The sequence below is a fragment of the Bufo bufo genome, chromosome 1 (genome assembly GCF_905171765.1).
Source record: "Bufo bufo chromosome 1, aBufBuf1.1, whole genome shotgun sequence".
NCBI classification, from domain to species: Eukaryota; Metazoa; Chordata; class Amphibia; order Anura; family Bufonidae; genus Bufo; species Bufo bufo.
The window spans coordinates 648,655,405-648,672,777 of NC_053389.1; positions in this window are offsets into that span (position 1 = coordinate 648,655,405).

The window sequence follows — 17,373 nt, forward strand, 5'->3', positions numbered from 1 at the left end:
GGCCCTGGACATTATCATCGATCATACCTGGTCTCTGCTGAGTGCTGACTGAGTCTGTGCTCTCTCTCTCTCAGTCTCACTCGTCTCAGGCAGCCAGAGCCAGGCAGTGACACGGCAGCCTTCAGGCAGGAGTCAGGACGGACGAACGGTTCTTCAGGCCAGCCAGGGTGCTTCTTCCTTCTTCATCTCCTCAGGCACACTGGCGACGGCGATCCAATTCTCCCTCCTCCCTTGCACACACTGCCACTGGCCAATCAGCAGCTGCCTCAACAGAATTGCCTTGTGCTGATTGGCCAGGCTGGTTGCAGGCTGGTTTGATCCTGTCTGATTCCGCAGCAGACAGCAGTCAGGATCAGGTCAGGAGGAGGTCAGGATCTGGTCAAACTCCGCTCGGCGCCGGGGGGGGGGCTGAGAAAAAAAGCAGCCGCATGGCGCTATAGTTGCATGATTTCATGAGTGGGCGGGGTCAAAAAGTGTGGGCGGGGCCTTCTCTGCACTCCGGGCCCCCCAGTGCCGCGGGCCCCATAGCAATGGCGTGGTCTGCCTCTATGGGCGGTACGCCACTGCCTTTAACCTTTTCAAGTAGAAGTGGCCAGTGAAATTATCCTCTGCAAAAAAGAAGGGACTGTAGACTTTAGACCAGCTCATTCCAAAGAACATGTTTACTTTTAGTGGGTCGCTCATAAGGGCATTTGGGTTTTCTGAGTCCCAGATTCTAACAATGTGGTGATTGACCTTCCCACTAAAGTGAAAGGTAGCCTCATGAATGAACATCAGACATTCAGCAAATTCATCCTCTACCAATTGGCCCTGCAAGTCAATGCAAAAGTGTTTTGGTTTCTCATCTGGTTTCAGCTCCTGAAGAATTTATAATCTCTATTTGTCACGTTAGGTAGGCAATACTGTAACCCTATAGTTCCACCCACACCACTATCTCTAATGGAACGATCGACTGGTCGATGGTCCCTAACTTAACTAAGTGAAGGTGCAGTGTCCCAGGGGGTCAGTAGTGTAGCTTTAGGTATGCTGGCTTTGTAGTGCAGGGCAACCCACTAACCTGGGACTCACTGTCATCTTCAATCGGGTCAGCACTGGAACAGGTAAGTGATGGATGTCGTGACGCCAGTGCCAATTGAACGGTGGCACACCGTGTAGTGACAGGTGGAATAATTGAGTAATCCTTATATTTGAATAACAGGATAACTTTACTGAACGTATTTGAAGATAGATGAACAGTCAGTAAGTACAGTTCCAGAATATTCCACACGTTACAATACAGTCATAGCAGTGGTTCAGGCTATTACTCGCAGTCGCAAAAGGCTATTTTCAAAACAGGCCTCCTAGGATAAGGGCTTTCCTCTTACTCTAAATGCAGCAATACACTTCAGGCAACTATTCTCTCTGCAGGGGTACACTTACTTCCTCTCCTGCTTTAGTTCCTGGCTGTAGACAATACTCTCAAGGTCCAGACACCCAAATCACGGTGATAACCCTTGAGCAAAGGTTTTGTAGAGGTTTCTTTCTCTCCTGGTGACAGGCTCTACACTTGATATGCGAACTGCCTTGTTGGTTACACTCTCTGTCCCACTTGTTAGTGACAGGCTGATACTTAGAGTACCTCAGGTATACTTGACCTGGAAAACTGGGTGGGAATGATCCTCCACACCAGTGGTGCAATTTCTGCACTAGTTACTGAGTCCTGAATCTCTCAGAACTCACTCTGAACTAGAAATTTCCAACTGACTCCCTAGGCTAGGCCCTGGCCTATTTATACTAAACTGGGGGCTCCCTCTGCTGTCTGGAATATGAATTGCCTGCTACAGGCCTAACTTTCTTAAAGGGAGATACACATTATAATATAGCAGTGTCGGGTAACCTACCCGTATGCTGCACACCCCCAGACTTTAACGTGAGTAAGGCCTCGTACTCACACACATGCCTTCCTGAACCGGCATCAAATGTTACATAAATTAACCCCTTAAGGACATAGGACGTACCGGTACGCCCTATTTCCCGAGTCCTTAAGGACACAGGACGTACCGGTACGTCCTGACTTAAAATCTGTATTCCGGCGCCCGAGGGGTTAAACGGAACGGGATTTCGGCTGAAATCCTTCAGCCGGCATCCTGTGACAACGCCAGGGGGGGTCATGTGACCCCCCCATGTCGGCGATCGCAGCAAACCGCAGGTCAATTCAGACCTGCGGTTTGCTGCGCTTTTTGCAGTTTCTGATCCCCGCGGGCCCTGACCGCGGGGATCAGAAACTTTTGAGTGCCTATAATCAATATTTTTCACCCCCCCCTGCACCCCTGCATGATTTGATGCCGGCGGGTGGTGCGGGGGGGGTGTCGCAGGCGGTGGGGGCGTTGCGGGAGGCGGGCGGTGCGGCAGGCGGGATCGCGATCCCCCGCCCGCCTCCCCATGAATGATCGTTGGCGTCTAGTGGTTATACCAGGGTGCCAGCACATTGCTGGCACCCTGGTATAAACGGCTGACATCTGTGAAGATGTCAGCCGTTTAACCCTTTCCATACCGCGGTCCGTACGGACCGCTGTATGGAAAAAGTTAACTGTAATCGGTCAGGGAGCTCCCTCCCTCTCCATCGGGGGGCTGCTGTGCCTTTGCAGCCCCCCGATGGAGAGGGAGAGAGCCCCCAGAGAGCCCCCCTCAGCCCTGTGCTTACCCTTCCCCGTCTGCGAAGTTCTGAGCAGACGGGGAAGGTTCCCATGGCAACAGGACGCCGTCTCAGGCGTCCTGCTGTCCATGGTGCTGAACAGATCTGTGCTAAAAGCATAGATCTGTTCAGTGTAAGTAAAATACAGTACAGAACAATACATATTGTTCTGTACTGTATTATACAGACATCAGACCCACTGGATCTTCAAGAACCAAGTGGGTCTGGGTCACAAAAATGTAAAAAAAAGTGAAAAAAGTTAAGATAAAAAAAAAACATTTATCACTGAATAAAAATTTAAAAAATAAAATACACTACACATATTAGGTATCGCCGCGTCCGTAACGACCTGATCTATAAAACGGTCATGTTACTTTCCCCGCACGGTGAACGCCATAAAAATAAAAAAATAAAAACTATGAGAAAATTGAAATTTTGCCCACCTTGCTTCCCAAAAAAGGTAATAAAAGTGATCAAAAAAGTTGCATGTACGCCAAAATAGTACCAATCAAACCATCATCTCATCCCGCAAAAAATGAGACCCTACTCAAGATAATCGCCCAAAAACTGAAAAAACTATGGCTCTTAGACTATGGAAACACTAAAACATGATTTTTTTTGTTTCAAAAATGAAATCATTGTGTAAAACTTACATAAATAAAAAAAAAGTATACATATTGGGTATCGCCGCGTCCGTATCGACCGGCTCTATAAAAAAAATCATATGATCTAACCCCTCAGGTGACCACCGTAAAAAAATAAAAACAAAAACGGTGTAAAAAAAGCAATTTTTTGCCATCTTACGTCACAAAAAGTGTAATAGCGAGCGATCAAAAAGTCATATGCACCCCAAAATAGTGCCAATCAAACCGTCATCTCATCCCGCAAAAAATGAGACCCTACTCAAGATAATCGCCCAAAAACTGAAAAAACTATGGCTCTTAGACTATGGAGACACTAAAACATTTTTTTGGTTTTAAAAATGAAGTTATTGTATAAAACTTACATAAATAAAAAAAATAGTATACATATTAGGTATCGCCGCGTCCGTGACAACCTGCTCTATAAAACTACCACATGATAAAACCTGTCAGATGAATGTTGTAAATAACAAAAAAAAAAACGTGTCAAAAAAGCTATTTCTTGTTACCTTGCTGCACAAAAAGTGTAATATAGAGCAACCAAAAATCATATGTACCCTAAACTAGTACCAACAAAACTGCCTCCCTATCCCGTAGTTTCTAAAATGGAGTCACTTTTTTGGAGTTTCTACTCTAGGGGTGCATCAGGGGGGCTTCAAATGGGACATGGTGTCAAAAAACCAGTCCAGCAAAATCTGCTTCCAAAAACCGTATGGCATTCCTTTCCTTCTGCGCCCTGCCGTGTGCCCGTACAGCGGTTTACGACCACATATGGGGTGTTTCTGTAAACTACAGAATCAGGGCCATAAATAATGAGTTTTGTTTGGCTGTTAACCCTTGCTTTGTAACTGGAAAAAAAATATTAAAATGGAAAATCTGCCAAAAATGTGAAATTTTGAAATTGTGTCTCTATTTTCCATTAAATCTTGTGCAATACCTAAAGGGTTAACAAAGTTTGTAAAATCAGTTTTGAATAGCTTGAGGGGTGTAGTTTCTTAGATGGGGTCACTTTTATGGAGTTTCTACTCCAGGGGTGCATCAGGGGGGCTTCAAATGGGACATGGTGTCAAAAAAAACAGTCCAGCAAAATCTGCCTTCCAAAAACCAAACCGCGCACCTTTCACTCTACGCCCCGCTGTGTGCCCGTACAGTAGTTTACGGCCACATATGGGGTGTTTCTGTAAACAGCAGAGTCAGGGCAATAAAGATACAGTCTTGTTTGGCTGTTAACCCTTGCTTTGTTAGTGGAAAAAATGGGTTAAAATTGAAAATTAGGCAAAAAAATGAAATTCTCAAATTTCATCCCCATTTGCCAATAACTCTTGTGCAACACCTAAAGGGTTAACGACGTATGTAAAATCAGTTTTGAATACCTTGAGGGGTGTAGTTTCTTAGATGGGGTCACTTTTAGGGAGTTTCTCCTCTAGGGGTGCATCAGGGGGCTTCAAATGGGACATGGTGTCAAAAAACCAGTCCATAAAAATTAGCCTTCCAAAAACCAAACGGCGCACCTTTCACTCTACGCCCCGCTGTGTGGCCGTACAGTAGTTTACGGCCACATATTGGGTGTTTCTGTAAACGGCAGAGTCAGGGCAATAAAGATACAGTCTTGTTTGGCTGTTAACCCTTGCTTTGTTAGTAGAAAAAATGGGTTAAAATTAAAAATTTGACAAAAAAATGAAATTCTCAAATTTCCTCCCCATTTGCCAATAACTCTTGTGCAACACCTAAAGGGTTAACAATGTATGCAAAATCAGTTTTGAATACCTTGAGGGGTGTAGTTTCTTAGATGGGGTCATTTTTGGGTGGTTTCTATTATGTAAGCCTCGCAAAGTGACTTCAGACCTGAACTTGCTTCTAAACTTCTAAGCCTTATAACATCCCCAAAAAATAAAATATCAATCCCAAAACAATTCAAACATGAAGTAGACATATGGGGAATGTAAAGTCATCACAATTTTTTGGGGTATTACTATGTATTACAGAAGTAGAGAAACTGAAACTTTGAAATTTGCAAATTTTTCCAAATTTTTGGTAAATTAGGTATTTTTTTGTGCAAAAAAAATAATTTTTTTAACTTCATTTTACCAGTGTCATGAAGTACAATATGTGACGAAAAAAACAATCTCAGAACCGCCTAGATAAGTCAAAGCGTTTTAAAGTTATGAGCACTTAAAGTGACACTGGTCAGATTTGCAAAAAATGGCCTGGTCCTTAAGGTGAAAATGAGCCCGGTCCTTAAGGGGTTAAGCATTACAGTATAAATATGGTAAATAATTATTTCACACAGAAGATATAACATTTGTAACTTAATGAACAGACGACGCAAGGGAACGGGGCGTCTTCTTACTTCTTAGACACGGCCGCTGACCTGGCACAGCGGACTTAAGGTGAACCAGGTTAGTCCATAGTAAAACATGCCAAGAATAAGATTTTTTTTTCAAAGTCTCTGTACGTGCAACAAATATGTTAGAGAATGCAAAGATATATCACTTTTTCAAATATAAAAGTTCAACATCAGTCCATTTTTCTTGGCTGAAGTATAATAAAGGAACTACACAGGGGTTTCCTGCGGGTGTATAACAGGCAAGGACTCACTTGGAGGAGTCCATTCTTGCGCACAAACGTCAAGCAAGCTATTTCCTGTAGTAACTGCTCGGGAGGAAACACCACCAGCATAATCAAAGTCCCCTAAACGGACTGGCGGACGTCCCCTGTTCATCCGGGTGGACCTTCTCAACACAGGGGTCTCCTCCTCCCTTAGCATCGAGGTAGAAGAGAGAGGAGCAACAGGAGGGTCTCCACCAGTGAGACCCTGATCAGGAACAACAGGAACAACAGGATCCCCTATAAGGGGGACTGGATCCTGGGCAATTTGAACCGGCTCTTCTGGAGGTGAAGGCACAGTAGGTGCCGGAGCGGGCACCAACAAATTCTACCATGGTGTCATGAGCCAATGCATGGGTTCAGTGTCATACATTAGATTACTGACAGCCTGCATAGGATCCTCGGGCTGTATTGATGGCTCTGACACAGGTGATTCAGAATTAGAACTCTCAACACTGGGTTCTTTCGTCAGGCAGAGCTTTAACCGGTTCTTGTGCACAATTTGGGATCCCCTGCCTTCTCGGGTAATCTCATAAGTGTGGGTCCCAGCATTTGGGATTGCAGTGACAACATAAGGAATCTGCTCCCATTTACTGTCTAGTTTACTTGTACGGCGGTTGTTTTTCAACCACACCACATCTCCTATTGTCAAGGGTTCTGCATGGGCTGCTTGATCATAGTCTCTCTGCTGTCGGTCTCTAGCATAATCCATACGTTCCTGAACAATGGCTTTGGCCGTATTCAATCGCCTTTGGTGCTCAGCAACCCAGTCGGTGTTAGGTAATGGGTTGATGCAATCAGGTACGTGTATGTCCAAGGAGTGATCAGCAGGCAATGTCCCTTGGCGCCCAAACATCAAATAAAAAGGGGTATACCCAGTGGAACAATGGATGGTATGGTTGTACGTGTACATGAGCTGTGGCAACAGACTGGGCCAATCCCCTCTGGTTTCAGGAGGCATGGCCCTCAGCATCTCTATCAAGGTCTGATTCATTTTTTCACACAGTCCGTTACCTTGAGGATGGTAGGCTGTTGTCCGGATCTTCTTGCAGTTGTGTAAGCGGCACAGTTCATGGAACAGATGGGACTCAAAAGCAGGTCCTTGATCGGTGAGGATCTTTTCTGGACATCCGTAGGGCAGGAGGAAGTGTTTCCAGAACAGTTCGGCTGTAGTCTTGGCCGTCTGGTCTCTCACAGGCACTGCTACGACAAACTTGGTGAAGTGGTCAATAATAGTCATGGCATAAGCATACCCTGAGCGACTAGGCTCCAACTTCACATGATCGATGGCGACAAGTTTAAGAGGACGGGTACTTACAATGGGTCGCAGTGGCGCCCTCTGGTCGTGGTGCTCACTTCGTTTTAAGGCACAGGCTATACACTCCCGACACCACCTCTCAATGTCTTCTCTCATGCCCACCCAATAAAACCGCTGGCGGATATTAGCCTCAGTCTTTTGGACCCCAAAATGACCGGATTGATTGTGGTACATCTCCAACACCATACCTGCATCTCGTCGGGGTTTGAGAATCTGATGCACTCTTTCGTTGGATACTGGGTCTAGGCTTCTCCGTAGAAATAGGCCCTTTTGTATGAAGAGCTGATGGCGCTGTCTCCACATTTTGGTGAGCTCTGGATCTGCACTCTTACGTCTAATTCTCTCAGGGGCTCTGCCACTAGTAATAAAATCCAACAACTCACCCAGCACTCTACTTTCAGACTGTAATTTCACCCACCTCTCCTCTTTGGGCTCAGGCTTACTGGAGGGTGAAGGGGCTGCGGCTCTGTCATTGGTAGCTCGAGCCTGATCCTGTTGAGCAAACTTGTTATAGAAGGCCGGCATTTCTACATCTTCCCAAGCATCCCGCCCATCATCAGGAGCTGTCTCTGTGGGAAGCCTGGATAAAGCATCATCATTGTCATTAGTACGTCCCGCACGGTATTTTACAGAGAAATCATAGTTGGCGAGGCGAGAGGCCCATCTCTGCTCCAAGGCCCCCAATTTAGCTGTATTTAGATGCGCCAGAGGGTTATTGTCGGTGAATGCAATGAACGGGGTGGCGGCTAGATAATCTTTGAATTTCTCCGTCACTGCCCACACTAATGCCAGGAACTCTAGTTTGAAGGAACTATAATTCTGATCATTTTTCTCAGCCCCTTTCAGGGAGCGGCTTGCATAAGCTATCACTCTCTCTTTTCCCTCTTGGACCTGAGCCAACACAGATCCCAGGCCTCGTTTGCTAGCATCGGTATAAAGATGGAAGGGTTTGCTGTAGTCTGGATAACCTAATACAGGAGGCTCGGTCAGTTTCTTTTTTAACAATTGGAACGCTATCTCCCTTTCCTCATTCCACTCGATGGGCACAGGAGTTCTAGGACTTTTCTTGGGTTGCCCCCTCAGGAGTTCCTGGATAGGATCAGCTATTTGAGCAAAATGGGGGATAAAACGTCTATAGTAGCCTGCAAAGCTAAGGAAACTCCTCACCTCTCTGACGGTAGTGGGGACCGGCCAATTACGGACAGCCGCTAGCTTATCAGGGTCAGGCTGCACGCCCTCTGCGCTTACCACATGCCCCAGGTATTTTACTGCAGGTTTGAGCAAGTGACACTTGGATGGCTTTACTTTCAAGCCATATTTGATAAGGATTTCGAATACTTCTGCTAAATGTTTCAGATGGTCCTCATATGTTTTTGAGTACACAATGGCATCATCTAGATAACGCAGCACTGTTTCAAAGTTTTTGTGGCCCAAACATCGCTCCATTAGTCTCTGGAAAGTCCCTGGGGCATTACATAGCCCGAACGGCATACAATTGAATTCAAACAGGCCCATGGGAGTGGTGAAAGCAGTCTTTTCCCTATCCTCGGGGGCCATGGGTACTTGCCAGTAGCCACTGGTCAAGTCCAATGTGGAGAAATAAGCGGAGGAGCCCAGAGCAGTTAGCGACTCCTCAATGCGGGGCAGTGGGTATGCATCTTTGTGGGTTATTTGGTTAATTTTTCTATAATCCACACAGAAACGGATACCACCATCCTTTTTCTTTACAAGGACCAGGGGTGCAGCCCACGGACTACGGCTGTCCCGGATTACGTTAGAGTCTTTCACCTCTTGGATCATTTATTTTACAGTCTGATACGAAGTCGACGGTAAGGGTCTGTATCTCTCCTTGATAGGAGGATGAGAGCCAGTAGGTATGGTGTGTTGTATGGCACTAACCTCTCCATAATCAGTAGCATGTTTACTGAAGGCCTGGTGGTGCTCTTTGACCAGCTGTAGGATCCCTTCTTGTTGATGTTGGGGGGTAGCCTCGTCCCCGACATGGAGCTCTTCCCACCAGGGCACTTGTGGCTGGGTCACCGGCGGACGTCCGCTGACTGCAGCTGGCGGCTTTTCTGTCACTGGAAGACGAATGATGTCTTGGAAGGACACCTGGGAAAGCTGGGCAACAGGGCAATGCTTAGTAAGCGCAACAGGATGATCACTCAGGTTAATCAGACGGAGAGGTACTTTACCTTGGGAGACATTTACCAGGCACTTGGCAGCTCTCACATAAGGGTAGTTCTCCATCTGGATTGGTTCCACCAGGGCTGGATAATCTTGGCCTTGGACTCCCAGGATAGCACGACACCATAAAAGAGTTTGAGAATTAGGAGGCAAAGTCACAGGCTTATTATCACGGATCCGGGCAGTACAAATTTCTCCTTTCCCATTAGCAAACCTCTGCTGAGCACGTAACACGGTAATAGTCTTCTGAATCACCCTCTTGGATGCAGGGGAAGCAGTGGGCAAAGTCTGATGTAGTGCGTCAAGTATCTCAGAATAACAGTTTTTGAAGACATTGGTGCCTAGAATGACAGGATGTCCTCCTCTGTCGCCGGCTTGCACTACTATCACCCCCTGTTGGGGCAAGGTTACTTCTCCCACCTGCAGGGTGGGTTCCCAGTATCCATGAATCTTTACCGGTTTGCCATTGCTGGCGATAATCTCCACCCAGGATTCGGGCGGCTGGTTTAACTGGTTGGTGTCCCAGAATTTTTCAAATGTGGGCAGCTGAATGGTAGTGACCTGGGACCCAGTATCTAGTAGGGCTTCAAAGGGGACCCCGTTGATCTCTATATTGATTTTAGGATGGGATCCTACATACCGGGGCATCCAACTTGGATCCTTTGGACCTAATGTTCTACCTCCCGAGGGGCGGTCCTCAGCCTCGAGGGTAGCCCGTTTAACTGCCAGCACGTGGATTCTATGTGTCCCACCTTTTTACAGTATTTACACACGGGCCGTTTGCGATCTTTGGAACGATCTCTATTACGCCTCCCAGGATCCCTGGGGTGAGTCTCTTGGTATGGAGGTGAGAATGGCTTAGGAGGTGACAGGAACTCTTCCTCTGACATTAGGGGTTTTTCCCATTCTTCTATCTTTCTGCACACTCTCTCTAAACTTTTAGTGAGATGGTTTACCTGTTCCGTCAGCATGGCAATAGTATCGGTAGCTGAAGCTTGAACAGCTTGGCCGGCCTCAGCCTGGTTAGGGATAAGCGTGTTTGGCCTGCAGGCTGGTGACTCAGGTGGGGTGCTCAACTCCGTAGATACTGTTGACCCCAGAATTCTTATAGCCAGCTCTTTAAAATCCAGAAAGGTACTGCTAGGGTGCTGGGCTGACAGCATTTTTAATTGAGTCCTTATTTGCTCACTAGACACCCCTGTGATAAATTGTTCCCTCAGGGTCTGGTCCTGATTATCAGCCTCCTTGGGATCTATCTGGATTACAGCCCCCAAAGCCTCCTGAAGTGATAGGGCATAGTCACGGTGGGACTCACCGGACTTCTGTTTCTTGCCAAAGAAGTGCATCTTTATCTCTGAGGCAGTCCTTGTTTCAAAAGTGGCCCTGAGGCGGGTGAATATTTGCTCTAGAGTACTCCGCTCAGCAGCAGGCCAGGATAATACCTCTCTGCGGGCAGCTCCCTCCAGTTGCGCTAGCAGGATTTCCATCTGCTGTTCGGCATTTATGGGGTACAGTTTGAATAATGCCAGCAACTTCTCTTTAAAGTCTCTTAAGGTATGGGCCTCCCCTTTATAGCGGGGAAACCATGGGGCCCCAAAATAGTACGGCATAGTAAAGGGCATCATGTTGGGGACTATAGGATGGTTGGAAGCCGCAAGCTCCCCTGGAGCCGGCTGCTCGGGAACTCCCGGCTCGGACATGTTAGTTTATTAAGATGTGGCCGCTGGCGACTAAAGGGGCCGGTACAATCCCCTTCCCTCTAGTTACAAGTCCTTACCGGTATCGCCGGGGTTGCGCAGGCCAAGTCCCGCGAGACTCCGGACGTCCTGTGTACGCGGTGACGTTGCTGACGTAGAAAAAGCAGGGCCGTGGCGGTGCGATGATGAAGAGGGGCGGGATTCTCTGCGTCTTTGAAGGGATCCGCCCACGAAGGTCCTCAGCAGCGCAGGAAACTTTACTCCATGCGGCCGGCGGCCATCTTGGTCACCATTCCCTGACAGCAAGCAGGGGCGTTGAAAAGTTAATAAATTGTAATTCACAAACACGATTTTCTCTCCCTGGGGGTAGCGCAACACAGCACAGCGCCTCCAATTCTTCCCAGGCACAATTGTAATCCACAGACTTGGAAATAAAAGGTACAGTCTTTGCAATACGGTGGTGGAATAGTTAAAGCACACAGTTCACACTTCTCTGCACTCCAGAAGCATGCGATCCTGTTCGTGACGCCAAAAAGAGCGATGCAGTGTCCCAGGGGGTCAGTAGTGTAGCTTTAGGTATGCTGGCTTTGTAGTGCAGGGCAACCCACTAACCTGGGACTCACTGTCGTCTTCAATCGGGTCAGCACTGGAACAGGTAGGTGATGGATGTTGTGACGCCAGTGCCAATTGAACGGTGGCACACTGTGTAGTGACAGGTGGAATAATTGAGTAATCCTTATATTTGAATAACAGGATAACTTTACTGAACGTATTTGAAGATAGATGAACAGTCAGTAAGTACAGTTCCAGAATATTCCACACGTTACAATACAGTCATAGCAGTGGTTCAGGCTATTACTCGCAGTCGCAAAAGGCTATTTTCAAGACAGGCCTCCTAGGATAAGGGCTTTCCTCTTACTCTAAATGCAGCAATACACTTCAGGCAACTATTCTTTCTGCAGGGGTACACTTACTTCCTCTCCTGCTTTAGTTCCTGGCTGTAGGCAATACTCTCAAGGTCCAGACACCCAAATCACGGTGATAACCCTTGAGCAAAGGTTTTGTAGAGATTTCCTTCTCTCCTGGTGACAGGCTCTACACTTGATATGCGAACTGCCTTGTTGGTTACACTCTCTGTCCCACTTGTTAGTGACAGGCTGATACTTAGAGTACCTCAAGTATACTTGACCTGGAAAACTGGGTGGGAATGATCCTCCACACCAGTGGTGCAATTTCTGCACTAGTTACTGAGTCCTGAATCTCTCAGAACTCACTCTGAACTAGAAACTTCCAACTGACTCCCTAGGCTAGGCCCTGGCCTATTTATACTAAACTGGGGGCTCCCTCTGCTGGCTGGAATATGAATTGCCTGCTACAGGCCTAACTTTCTTAAAGGGAGATACACATTATAATATAGCAGTGTCGGGTAACCTACCCGTATGCTGCAAAGGGGCCTAAAAAAAAAGAGGTACAAATACTGTCTGACAAAGACAGAACCAGAAGGTAAAACGTCAAAGACAAAACAGGATATAATGACAATGAGTCAAATAATATGCAGGGTCAATACAAGGAGGTAACATCATAAATATAATCGGCAGTCAGAGGCAGTCTCATAGTCTCAAAGGAAAAGCCATAAACATTAAATCAAAAACAATGGCTGAACTGTTTTTTTTCCAGTTTTCACCCCATTTGGATTTTTTTTCCAGCTTCCCACAAAATCACATGCAATATAAAATGGTATAATTAGAAAGTACACAGCAAAAAAAATAAGCCCTCATACAGTTAGGTTAAACCTAACCTAACCTAGAGTGAGCTTGTAATTTTAAAAAATTTGCACTTTCAAAACTGGAGTGAGTGGTATAAAAATGCAAAAAAATGCAACAGTTTTGCACAAGTTAACCCCTATTTTGCAACTTTTTGAAGCCATAATTCTGAAGTGCAGGTTTTTGTATCATAATTCAACTTAAATATTTCAGTGTTTATATGAGTGATAGCTTATTACACCATTCTATAATGAATATACGAATGTGTGCAGCCATGCTTGACAACGATAGAAGACTCATAAAAACTCACATGGGATCAATTATACCTTCAAGAAAATTGTTTGACACTTTGAAAGATTTTAACACTTCTGGAAGAGATGTCTTATTTTTAGCACACGTGCAGTAATATACTGTAAGATTCATATTATGCTACTTTCTAATGACTGTCGAAGATAGTTTTCCCACAAACCTTATAATTTATTGTGAAGTACAATAACATTCATCTTTTCATGTCAGTGTGTGCTCTGTAGAATACCTCTAGATCTTCCAGCTTTGCCACTAATGTACTTCTGTAAGCAAGAGATTGGGGAACACAAAATCCTTAACATCAAGAGATCCATCTTGATATCTCAAATAGCAGAATAGTGGCAAAGAACACCACCATGAAGGAACAGTAAGCAGCAAAATTTGAGCCGTGTCCTAGGGTTTCATGGCTTTTTGGCAACGCAGCCCTGAGAACTAATGATAAGAGTAGAAGACATAATACTTAGTAATTAATTATTTCTTTCACAAAATACTGTTTGAATGGATAAAGCATTTTAAACCTGTCACTAGAGATGAGTTAATTGAAGCTGACAAAGTGGAAAAATGTTATTTCAACTGAAGCCGACTTTCCTCACGCTTCGTGGCAACGAATCACATATTTTCCTAAAATGGCTGCTACATGTGTGAGGACATGGAGCAAGGAACTCTGGGAAAGGGGGATTACCCATAATGTCATGAATTCAGCCAATCAGCAGCCAGCCAGCCCTGTGATATCACAGCCCTATATATATCCTCAGCCATCTTGGATTCTGCCATTTACCAGCGTACTTAGTGCAGGGAGAGACATTAGCAGGCGCTAGGGACAGTGATAGGAAAGACTTGATTGTGGTGAAATTTTTTTTTTATGAGTGCAGAGAAAGGATAGGGAGGAATCATTCCACAGCATTTATGTAGAACAGGGTCCAGTAGGAGAGGTTACAGACTGGCTAATAGGAACAATCCTATTACACCTTGCTGCACTGACTGGGGATCCGAATTGCCATTATACAGCTCTGTAATTCCAGCAAACCGTTTTTGTTATTGGGGTGCAAGTGCTGATTGATACAGCCATTAACAGGGTTTATTACAAGGAAATATTTCTACAGTATGTCTTATTTGCCCTTATGCGGTGCAGTTATATGTTGTAAAGCCCTTTTTGCCGTGTATTAGTGGCAAAAGAAAAATATATTTGCCCTTGTGCAGTGCAGTTATATATTTTAACGCCCTGTTTGCCGTGTATTAGTGGCAAAATAAAAATATATTTGCCGTTCAGCGTTGCACTTATATGTTGAAAAGCCTTTTGTGTAGTGGAAAAGTGGAAAAAAATGAGGGCCTATTTGCCGTTCAGCGGTGCAGTTATATTTTAAAGGCATTTTTTGCCCTGTATTAGTGGCAAAAGAAAAGTATATTCGCCGTTCAAAGTTGCACTTATATGTTGAAAAGCCTTTTGTGTAGTGTAAAAGTTGAAAAAAACTAGGGCCTAATTGCCATTCAGTGGCCCAGTTATATATTCTAAAGCCCTGTCTGCCATGTATTTGTGGCAAAAGAAAAATAAATTTGTCGTTCAGCGTTGCACTTATATGATGAAAAGCCTTGTGTAGTGGAAAAGTGGAAAAAAATTAGGGCCTAATTGCCGCTCAGCCGTGTAGTTACATATTCTAAAGCCCCTTTTGCCCTGTATTAGTGGTAAGAGAAAAATATATTTGCCGTTCAGCGTTGCACTTATATGTTGAAAAGCCTTGTGTAGTGTAAAAGTGGAAAAAAATTAGGACCTAATTGCCATTCAGCGGTGCAGTTATATATTCTAAAGCCCTGTCTGCCGTGTATTAGTGGCAAAATAAAAATATATTCGCTGGTTCAGCGTTGCACTTATATGTTGAAAAGCCTTGTGTAGTGGAAAAGTAGAAAAAAAATTAGGGCCTAATTGCTGCTCAGCGGTGTAGTTACATATTCTAAAGCCCTTTTTGCCCTGTATTAGTGGTAAGAGAAAAATATATTCGCCGTTCAGCGTTGCACTTATATGTTGAAAAGATTTTTGTATAGTGAAAAGTGGAAAAAAATTAGGGCCTAATTGCCGTTCAACTGTGCAGTATATGTGTTAAAGCCCTTTTTGAGGTATGGACAAAATTACATAGTGGTGAAATTTTTTATGTGAAGCAGGCTTTTTTGGGGGAAAATTGATTGGGTGATTGTATCCTTTCATTGGTGAAATTTTTTACTTCAAACATGTTTTTTTCATGAAAATTGATGGGTGATTGTAGACCTCCTTTTGCTGTATGGGCCGAATTACGTTCCTGAAGTCTTCCACCCATCTGAAGACATCCAAAAAATGGCCAGGAAACTTTACATACACTTCAGCCACTTGTACACGGTAAAGCACACCCTCCTTGAGCTGCAGCGGCAGAACGGTATTCCCCATCCGAGGCTGATATGCGACGTTTCTACCCGTTGGAATTCCACCCTCCATATGTTGGACCGACTATACGAACAAAGAATGGTCATAAACGATTTCTTGATGATCCAAGCTGATAGGAGTAGTCCCCTGTGTAACTTTGATGTCAGCCAGTGGCAGCTCATGTGTGACACCTGCCATTTGCTCAGGCCCTTTGTGGAGGCCATGTTATTTGTCAGTCGCCAGGACTACGGGATGAACAACGTCATTCCACTGCTTCATGTCCTGGAACAGATGATGGTAAATCTGGCTGGTCAGGGGACTGGAGACGTGGCGCCTATATCTCACAGCCACATGAGCCCTGTGGGGGTTGAACTGGAGGAGGAGGAAGAGCAGGACTTTGGAGCACAAGCAATGTGTAGCAAAATGGGTTGTTTTTCTACACAGATAACAGGAGAGGAGGAGCAGGAGCAGCTGGATGAGCTATAGGGCGATGACGCAGAGGACCCAGACACACCGTGGCAGTATGCAGTGGAGATGGATGCAGAGAGTCACTCCGATTCACTTACACAAATGGCCCACTGCATACTCACTTGCTTGTGTAGTGACAGACGAATTGTCACCATTAGGCAGAGAGATCACTTCTGGCTCTCCATCTTGTTGTACCCTCGCTATCTGTCCAAAATGGGGGCCTTTTTTACACCCGCTGAGAGGGAGGACAAACTAAACTACTATAGAGACATACTATGTAGTCAGTTGGCCACTGCCTATCTGCGCCATCATCCATCCTCTCGCAGGTCTTACCGGGGGGGCCCTCATGTTCCACTGCCATGGCTGCTGGGGAGGGGTGAGGTGGCAGGAGCAGTACCAGCTCCATCAGCGACAGCCTGAGTCTTGAGTCGCTGATGAGAAGCTTTCTTCACCACCTAAATGTGGAGAGACTGACCTTTGTCAAGATGAATCAGGTGTGGACAGCCAGGATTTCCATCCACCAATACCTGATTTATATCATCCATGGTGCTACACCAACACCTCAGCTACTGTACTGATGCTGCCATCCGCCTGATGCCACACATCTGATGCCAAGTGCTCCTTTTTACACCCACCATCATCAGCGGGTACTGTTATTGCCACCCACCTCCACACTCTGTCACAGGGTTACTCTGTGGCCTTTTCATGCTGCTGCTCTCTCCACAATACGTCACCTTGCCACTCTGTGCTCTCCTGATGCTGCTACTACTTCCACAATATTTTCAAAACTAATAGACCACAGCACTCTTTCTGAAACTGGCAAAATTGGGTGCACATCCGGATTATGTTCTATAGCTCCAACTCAAGAACTGTAGATATCACACAAATTTTTAGACAGCACTCCGTGATGATGATAATACGTGATAATTTATTTCATATTATTTCAGCCGGGCACAGTGGTACACAAGTTGCTTGCAACGTTTTGGGCTAACAAAAGCCCTTCATCAGGCACTAACAGGACCACATATCACTTGATATGTGGTCCTGTTAGTGCCTGATGAAGGGCTTATGTTTAGAGTTGAGCGGACACCTGGATGTTCGGGTTCGGCAGGTTCGGCCGAACTTGAAAAAAAAATTCGGGTTCGGGACCCGAACTTGACCCCGAACCCTATTGAAGTCAATGGGGACCCGAACTTTTGAGCACTAAAATGGCTGTAAAAATGTCATGGAAAGAGCTAAAGGGGTGCAAAAGGCAGCAAAATGTGCTTAAGAGCATGGCAAATGCTCTGCAAACAAATGTGGATAGGGAAATAAATAAAA